The sequence below is a fragment of the Callithrix jacchus genome, chromosome 11 (genome assembly GCF_049354715.1).
Source record: "Callithrix jacchus isolate 240 chromosome 11, calJac240_pri, whole genome shotgun sequence".
Lineage (NCBI taxonomy): Eukaryota > Metazoa > Chordata > Mammalia > Primates > Cebidae > Callithrix > Callithrix jacchus.
The window spans coordinates 59,643,918-59,654,166 of NC_133512.1; the positions used below are offsets into that span (position 1 = coordinate 59,643,918).

Sequence of the window (10,249 nt, forward strand, 5' to 3'; positions counted from 1 at the left end):
ATTCTTTTGAGAAATGGCTCTCCAGGTTCTTTGCTCAGTTTTTAATTGGGTTGTTTTTATTGCTGTTGAGTTGTTTGAGCTCCTTATATATTCTATACTAATCCTTTATCAGTTGAATAGTTTGTAAATATTTTTCCCCATTCTGCTGGTTGTCTCTTCATTTTGTTGATTATTTCCTTTGCTGTGCAGAAACTTTTTAGTTTGATATAATCTAATATGCCAGTTTTTGCTTTGGCTGCCTATGCTTTTGAGGTCTTACACAAAAATTATTTGCCCAGATCAATGTCTTGCTTCATTTACCTGATTTTTTCTTCTAGAGTTTCATAATTCTAGGTCTAAGGTTTAAGTCTTTAATTCATTTTGATTTGATTTTCGTATATGGCAAGAGAGGTGGGTAGAGTTTCATTCTTCTGCATGTGGTTATCCAGTTTTTCCAGTACAATTTATTGAAGAGACTGTTCATTCCATATTCTAGGTTCTTGAAGCCTTTGTCAAAAAGGTTAGCTGTCAATGTATGGATTAATATCTGGGTTCTCAGTACTGCTCCATTGGTCTACATGTCTGCTTTTATGCCAGTAACATACTGATTTGGTTACTATAGCTTTGGAGTCATGTTTGAAGTTGGGTAATATGATAGCTCCCCTTTGTTCCTTTTGGTCAGGATACTTTGACTCTTTGGGGTCTTTTTAGGTCCACATAAATTTTAGGATTGTTTTATATTTCTGTGAAAAATGTCATTGGTATTTTACTGTGAATTGCATTGAATCTATAAATTGCTTTTGGTAGTATTGTCATTTTTGCAATATTAATTCTTAAAATTCAAGAGTATGAAATATCTTTTCACTTTTCATGTGTGTGGTCTTTTGATTTCTTTCATCAATTTATTAAAAATAATTTTTCTTGTATAGATCTTCTTTGGTTAAATTGATTTCTAAGTATTTTATAACCATTGTAGCTATTGCAAATGAAATTGTTTTGATTTGTTTTCATATTGTTGGCTCTTGGTGTATAAAAATGCTACTGAGTTTAGTATATTGATTTTTATATCCTGCAACTGTACTGAATATATCAGTTATAACAGTTTTTTGATAGTCCTTAGGTTTCTCTAAATAAAACACCACGTTCTACAAATAAGGATAATTTAACTTCTTTCTTTCCGGTTTTGATGTCTTTTCTTTGTTTCCTTCCCTTAGCTAATTGCTGTGACCAGGACTTCCAGTGTTTGTTGAATAAAAGTGTTGTAAGTGGGCCACTTTCTTTGTGTTTTTCCAGATCTTAGAGGAAAGAGTTTCAATTTTTCCCCATTGACTATGATGTCATCTGCAGCTTCATCATATTTGATTCTTCGATTTTTAGGTATTTTCTTTCTATTCCAGTTTGTTGAGAGTTTTTTTGCTTATAGAGATAATGAATTTTTTCAAATGCTGTTTTTCGCCATCTGTTGAAATGCTCATATAATTTTTGTTCATTATTTTATTAATGTGATGTTTCACAATTATTGATTTGTATATGTGAAACCATCCTTGCCTCCCAGGGATGAATTCCACTTGATCATGGTGTGTGATCTTTTCGGTATACTGTTGGATTTGCTTTGCTGGTATTTTTTTGAGAATATTTGCATCTATGTTCATCAGTAATTGTGGCCTGTATTTTTCTTTGTGTGGGTGTCCTTGTCTGGTTTTGGTATCAGGGTAACGCTGGCATTGTAGAATGAGTTTGAAAGGATTCTCTTCTCTTTAATTTTGTGAAGAGTTTAAGTACAATTGGTATTAGTTCTTCTTTAAATGATAGTGGAAATCAGCTCTCAAGCCATCAGGTCTTAGGCTTTTTGTTTTTTTTTAATGGGAGACTTCTTATTATGACTTCAATTTCATTATTCATTACTTCGCTTAATGTGAAGGAATGGAAAACAATATTTAATGAGAATAGTAATTGAAAGAAAGCAAGGGTGGCTATTCTTAGACAAATAGAATTATGTCTAGAACTGTCAAAACAGAAGAAATTTTTCTGTTGACTACAATAAAAGGGTCACTAGACCAGAAATACCTAACAATTATAAATATAAATATATATATATGTATGTATATACACACACACACACACACACTCACACAAACACACAAACACACATGCATTAAACAAGCACCTAAATACATAAAGTCAACATTGGTAGAACTTAAGATAGAAATAATGAGCAATAACAATAGTAAATCAGTACCTTACTTTCAATAATGGACAGAACATCCAGACAGAAGATTAATAAGGAAACAGAAGTCTGTAATAACACTACATATATACAGATATATAGGACATTTCACCCAACAATGGCAAAATACATATTCTTCTAAGGTACACATGGCTTTTTCTCAAGAATGGATTATGAATTAGGTCACTAACCAAATCTTAACAAAGTTAAGAAGATTAAAATCATACCAAATATGCTTTCTGACCACAAGGAAATGAAACTTAAAATCAGTAATACCCACCTATCAGTGAGAATATGTGGTGTTTGATTTTCTATTGTGTCAGTTTGCTGAGAATGATGGTTTCCATATTGATCCATATCCCTACAAAGGACACGAACTCATTGTTTTTTATGGCTGCATAGTATTCCATGGTGTATATGTGCCACATTTTCCTTGTCCAATCTATCATAAATGTGCATTTGGGTTGTTTCCAGGTCTTTGCTATTGTAAACAGTGCCACAATGAACATATATGTGCATGTGTCTTTATAATAGAACTACTTATAATCCTTTGGATATGTACCTGTTAATGGGATTGCTGGATCAAATGGAATTTCTGTTTCTAGGTCCTTGTGGAATTGCCACACTGTCTTCCACAAAGGATGAACTAATTTACACTTCCACCAACAGTGTAAAAGTGTTCTATTTCTCCACATCCTCTCCAGCATCTGTTGTATCCAGATTTTTTAAAGATTGCATTTTAACTGGTATGAGATGGTATCTCAATGTGGTTTTGATTTGCATTTCTCTAATGACCAGTGGTGATGAGCATTTTGTTATATGTTTGTTGGCTTCATAAACGTCTTCTTTTGAAAAGTGTCTCTTCATATCCTTTGCCCACTTTTGAATGGGGTTGTTTGTCTTTTTCTTGTAAATCTGCTTTACTTCTTTGAAGATTCTGGATATTAGCCCTTTGTCAGATAAGTAGATTGCAAAAGTTTTTTCCCATTGTGTTGGTGGCTGGTTTACTCTAATGATTGTTTCTTTTGCTGTGCAGAAGCTCTGGAGTTTAATTAGATCCCATTTGTCTATTTTGGCTTTTGCTGCCAATGCTTTTGGTGTTTTAGTCATGAAGTCCTTGCCTATGCCTATGTCCTGAATGGTATTGTCTAGGTTTTTTCTAGGTTTTTTTATGGTGTTAGGTCTTATGTTTAAGTCTTTAATCCATCTGGAGTTAATTTTTGTATAAGGTGTCAGGAAGGGGTCCAATTTCTGCTTTCTGCACATGGCTAGCCAGTTTTTCCAACACCATTTATTAAACAGAGAACCCTTTCCCCATTGCTTGTTTTTGTCAGGTTTGCCAAAGATCAGGTGGTCATAGATGTGTGGTGTTGTTTCCGAGGCCTCTGTTCTTTTCCATTGGTCTATCTGTGTTTTGGTATCAGTACGATGCTGTTTTGATTACTGTAGCCTTGTAGTATAGTTTGAAGTCAGGTAGCATGATGCCTCCAGCTTTTTCTTTTGCTTAGGATTGTCTTGGCTATGCAGGCTCTTTTGGTTCCATATGAAGTTTAAGGTGGTTTTTTCTAGTTCTGTGAAGAGGATTTTAGGTGGCCTGATAGGGATAGCATTGAAGCTGTAAATTACTTTGGACCATATGGCCATTTTCACAATATTAATTCTTCCTAACCATGAGCATGGAATATTTTTTCATCTGTTTTGATGTCTCGTATTTCCTTGAGCAGTAGTTTGTATTTCTCTTGGAAGAGGTCCTTTACATCCTTTGTTAGTTGTATTTCTAGGTATTTTATTCTCTTTGTAGCAATTGTGAAGGGCAGTTTGCTCTTGATTTGGCTGTCTTTAAGTCTGTTATGTTATTGGTGTATAGGAATGCTTGTGATTTCCACACATTGATTTTGTGTCCTGAGACTTTGCTGAAGTTACTTATCAGCTTGAGGACATTTTGGCTGAGATGGTGGGGTCTTCTAAATATACAATCATGTTGTCTGCAAATAGAGACAATTTGACTTCCTCCTTTCCTAACTGAATACCATTTATTTCTTTTTCTTGCCTAATTGCTGTGGCTAGAACTTCCAATACTATGTTGAATAGGAATGCTGAGAGAAGGCATCCTTGTCTAGTGCCAGATTTCAAAGGGAATGCTTCCAGTTTTTGCCCATTCAGTATGATATTGGCTGTATGTTTGTCATAAATAGATTTTATTATTTTGACATACATTCCTTTGATACCTATTTTATTGAGAGAGGAGCAAGATCCAAAAAACTCTAAAGTTGGTAGAAGACAAGAAATAACTAAGATCAGAGCAGAACTGAAGGAGATAGAGACACAAACAACCCTTCAAAAAAATCGGTAAGTGCAGAAGCTGGTTCTTTGAAAAGATCAACAAAATAGACTGCTAGCCAGATTAATAAAGAGAGAAGAATAAAATAGATGCAGTAAAATTGATAAAGGGACTATCACTACCAATTCCACAGAAATACGAACCACCATCAGAGATTACTACAAACAACTCTATGCACATAAACCAGTAAACCTGGAAGAAATGGATAAGTTCCTGAATACTTCTACCCTCCCAAGCCTAAACCAGGAAGAAGTTGAAACTCTGAATAGATCAATAACAAGGGCTGAAGTTGAGGCAGCAGTTAATCCCAGATCCAGATGGGTTCACAGTCGAATTATACCAGACATAGAAAGAGGAGCTGGTACCACTCCTTCTGAAACTATTCCAAACAATATAAAAAGACTGAATCCTTCCAAAATCATTTTATGAGACCAGCATCATTCCGATACCAAAACCCGGCAGAGACTCAACAAAAAAAGAAAACCTCAGGCCAATATCCATGATGAACATAGATGTAAAAATCTTCCATAAAATACTGGCAACCCGATTGCAACAGCACATCAAAGAGCTTATCCATCATGATCAAGTAGGCTTCATCCTGAGAATGCAAGTCAGGTTCAACATATGCAAGTCTATAAATGTAATCCACCACATAAACAGAATCAAAGACAAAAACCACGTGATCATCTCAATAGAGGCAGAGAAGGCCTTCAACAGAATTCAGAATCAGTCACTAAAAGAAAACTAGAAAGTTTACACAAGTGGAAATTAAAGAACACACTTAAATAATCATTGGATTAAAGAAGAACTTGAAATTAGAATATACCTTGAGACAAATGAAAAAAATGTATACAAAATTTATGGGATACAGCCTGGCAATACTAAGAGATGTTCATAACAATGAATGCCTACATTAAAAATTGAGAAATATCCTAAATGAAGAACTGAACTTTACACCTTAGGAAACTGACCAATAAAAACCAAGATAAACCTAAAATTAGCAGGAAAAAGAAAATAACAAAGATTACAGTAGAAATGACTTAAATAGAAAAATAATAGAAAACAACAAAGCTAAGAGTTGACATTCTGAAAAGATAAAACTGACATACTCTTAGCTAGACTAATAAAAGGCTAAAATTAAAAAAAATAAACACTACAACTGATAACACAAAAATAAAAATCATAATAAGTATATGCTAACACACTGGGTAACTTAGAATAAATAGATAAATTTTTAGCAACACACAACTTATGAGACTGAGTAATAAAGACATAGTCTGAATAGACATAAGTAGTATGGAGTAGTTATCAGTAATAAAAAACTTCCAAAGAAAAGCTGTGGACCTGATAGCTTCACTGTTTGGTTCTACTGAGCATATCAAGAAAATAACAGTATCTCTCAAGTCCAAAATATCGAAGAGAAGGAAATATTTCCAAGTTCGTTTCATCAGCATCACCCTGATACCAAAGTCATACAAAGTCACAGGAAGAAAGAAAACTGCAAGTGAATAACCATGATAAATATGCATGAAAATTTTCTCAACTGAATACAAGCAAGCTATGGGTTGAACGTTGGTAGAAGGAAGGGAATCATAAAGATCAGAGCAAAGTGTAGCAAACAGAATTCAACAGGCTTTCAGAAAGATCATATAGCATGACCAAGAAGTTCTTTATCTCTGGGATTCAAAGATGGTTCAACAGGTAAAAATCAATTGACATGATAAATTATATTAATAAAATAAAACATAAAAATCACATGATCATCTAAATAGGTGAAGGTAAAATGTTTGACAAATCTCAACAAACATTCATGATAAAAACTCTCAACACACTAATAATAGATGGAAATTATCTTAACATCTTAACAGCCATATATAACAGACACACAGCTAACACCTTACTTAATGGAAAAAAGTTTAAAACTTTTCCTCTTAAGATCAGGAAAAAGGCAAGAATGCCTACTCTTGCTACTTCTATATGTATAGTACTAGAAGTCATAAACAGAGCAATTGGGTAAGAGAAATAGATAAAAGGCATGCAAATTAGAAAGAAAGAAGCAAAATTGTCCCTGTTTGTAGATGACATACCTTCCTCACTAAGCTTTATCATCTCTGGCTTTTGTATATAGGTGACTCTTCCTTTCATTTGAATACTTAGAGGTAATTATATCATTATTAATTGGCCTAATTTCAGCTATTGTTGTGTCTCAGGGAATAGGAAAATGTGAGGGGGTGGGAGAGAGAGAGAGAGAGACAGAAAGACAGACAGACACAGACAGACAGCGGAGTGGCCAGTCCATGGAACAGTCAGAATAATCACTATATTGATTGATTAACTTAACTGTCTTGCATGGGTGTAGACCATAATGCCTCAAAACAACTATAGTGGTAACATCAAAGATCACTGATTACAAGGACCATAGTAGATTTAATAATAATGAAGAAGTTTGAAAAATTGTTAAAATTGTTAAAACGTGACACAGAGACAGGAAGTGAGCACATGCTATTGGAAAAATGGTGCCAATAGACTTGCTGGAAACAAGGTTGCCACAGAGTTTCCTTTGTAAAAAACCCCACAGTATCTGCAAGTACAATGGAGTATAATAAAATGAAGTATGTCTTTAAGGTCAACTGATTTTTTGACAAAAGTGCCTAGAAAATACAGTAGGAAAATGATAGTTTTATGAGTAAATGGTTTTGGGAAAACAAATATCCATATACAAGATAATAAAATTTGATCCTTATCTTATACCATAAATAAGAATCAGCTCAAAAAGGACAAAAGACTTAAAGATAATACCTGGAAGTTTAAAACAACAAGAAGAAAACACAGGTGGAAATATTCATAATATTGGTCTTGACAATAATTTTATGTACATGGCACCTCAAGTACAGGCAACAAAAAGAAAAATAAACATGTAGGACTACATCAGATTTGCACAGCAATGGAAACAATCCAGAGAACGAAAAGACAACTTATGGAATGGGAGAAAATGTTTGAAAACGATTTAAGTGTTTAATACCCAAAATATGTAGGGTATTAATATAACTTAATAGCAAAAAAAGCCCAAACACTTAATTTAAAAATGTTCTAAGGAGTTGAATGACATTTTCCCGAAGACGACGTCACCTGTTAGAATGATTATTATTTTATTTATTTAGTCTCCATAGAGACTGTCAAAAATTGCCAATGCTGACTATATTTCAAGTCGTCATGGTGGGGTATTGGGAAAAGTTTACAATTAGCAATAATCGTGGCTTGGATAAATCGCACTGGCTACGATAGCACAAAGCTATTATTATTTTTTTTAAAAGGCAAGTGTTGGCAAGGATGTGGAGAAATTGGAACCCCTGCACTCTGTTGGTGGAAATGAAAAATGGTGCAGTTAATTTGGAAACATTATGGAGGTTCCTCAAAAACTTAAACATAGAACTACTGTATGACTAAGAAGCTTACTTCTCGTTATTTATCCAATAGATACTAGTGCTCTTAGGTTCTTTGTAGCACTATGTACAATACTTCACTCAGATGTGGAAACAACCCGAATGTCATTGACTGACTAATTAATAAAGAAAATATAGTATATACATATTATGGACTACTATTCAGCCTTATAAAGCGAGGAAATTCTGCAGTATGGATGAACTTTGAGCACATTATGCTAAGTAAAATAAGCTGGTCACATAAAGACACATACTGCATCATTTCAACTATATGAGGTATTTAAAATAGTCAAAGTAATAAAATCGAAGAGTGCAATAGTGGTTACCAGAGTTTGGAGTGAGGTGGAAGTGGAGAGTTACTAATCAACTATCATGAAGTTTCAGTCAAGCAAAATGAACAAACTCTAGTAATCTTCTGTAAAATGTTGTGCCTAGTCTCAACAGTAATGTACTGTATGTTAAAAATGTTTAGGAAGGTATATCTCTTGTTAAATGTTCTCATCACAATGAAATAGACAAAAAACAAAACAAAACAAAACAAAACAAAAACCATAAGTGTGTTCTCCCACAGTTCTGGAGACCGGAAGTCTGAAAGCAAGTTGCTGACATGGCTGTATTCCCTGGGAAGGTTTCAGGGGATAATCTGCTTCATGACTTTTTCAGCTTCTGGTGACAACTGATAGTCTTTGGTGTTCCTTGGTCTATAGCTTCATAACCCAGTCTCTGCCTTCATGATTTTATTGCTGCTACTTCTTTGTGTGGTTTCTCCTCTGCATACCTATCTCAAAATCCCTCTGCCTTTCTTATACAAATGTACATGTGATTGTATTTCATGTTCACCTGGATAATCTAACGTAAGTTCTTTCTCTCAAGATCCTTAATCACACCTTCTGCCATATAAGGTATCATTCACAGATTCTAGGGAGTAAGATGTCGACATATCTTTTTGAAGGACAGCGTTTAGTACTCTACCTTCCACTCTTTGGCCCTTCAAAAATTATGTTCATCCTATATGCAAAATATATCCCTATCCCTCAAAGCCTAAAACCATTACAGCACCAGTTATAAATCCAAAAATCTCATTTAAACATCATTGCTTAAAAAGTCTCAAATCTTACCATCTAATCATGTAAATAAGGTATAGGGGAGACTCTAAGCATGATCCATCTTGGGCCATTGTCTCCATTTGTAGACCTGTGAAACTAGAAAATAAGTTGTTTCAAAATACTGTAATGAGACAGACATAATACAACAGTTACAAAATATTCCCATTACCAAAGGAAGAAAATGGAAAAAGTAAAGGGACCATTGAAGGTGGACAATGGTGAGCTAAATGGTGACTCACCCAAAATATATCCATGTCTTTATTCCTCAACCTGTGAATATTACCTTGTATAATAAAGAAACTGATTAAGGATCTAGAGAGGAGGAGCTGATCTGGATGATCTGGATGGGACTTACATGCCATCACATGTATCCCTAAAAAAGAAAAGCAGAGGGGTTTTTAGAGAAAGACACAGAAGAGAAGACACATAAAGAGGAGTAGGTGAACTCATGGGCAGAGATTGAATCAATGTGGGCACAAGTCAAGGAGTGGTGGAGCCACCAGAAGCCAGAAGAAGTAAGGACTAATTCTCCCCTAGAGACTTTGGTGGTAGCATAGCCCTGCTGACAGATTGCTTTCAGATTGCTGGCCTCCAGATCTATGAGAGAGTACACTTTCATTGTTTTAAACCTCCAAGTTTGTCATAATGTGGACAAAGAAATAATACAGCCAGACGAAACTCATACAGGAACTTCGAAAGTTTTCACAGCTCTGTTTTCTTGCTCAGGATTGAATTACTTCTCCTTTATGTAAAACAAATAATTTTGACAAATAAACTTTTCAGCATTAAAAATTTGACCTCAAAACATTTATAATTAACAGGAGACAACAGGAAAAGGACAAATGAAAAGTAGATTTATGACCTGTGTTTTCTGCCATTGTGAATAAAGGGGAGAATGTATTTTTTTTAACACTTAAACAGTTTCCTGTTATTGAAGCTCCACTAGGCAACAAACTTTGGTTTCTTTCTTGTGTGTTTAGACAAATTACAGCACAGAAGAAATTAACTCACATATTGTATCAGGCGGAGCCTGGTATGGAAAATAGACAACAGTCATTTTAACAGGTAATTTAAGGTAAGGATATAAATAAGCAGGTATTGGAGAAAAAGGGGAACATCGAGGCAATACAGAGACAGTACCTGAAAGAAGCAG

At 34.5% G+C, this 10,249-nt stretch overlaps 1 pseudogene; it reads right to left on the minus strand.

Annotated features, from left to right (window-relative positions):
• Nucleotides 1-7,708: 7,708 nt before the first annotated feature.
• LOC118143893 (U4 spliceosomal RNA) lies at nucleotides 7,709-7,841 on the minus strand (annotated as a pseudogene).
• Nucleotides 7,842-10,249: the final 2,408 nt, after the last annotated feature.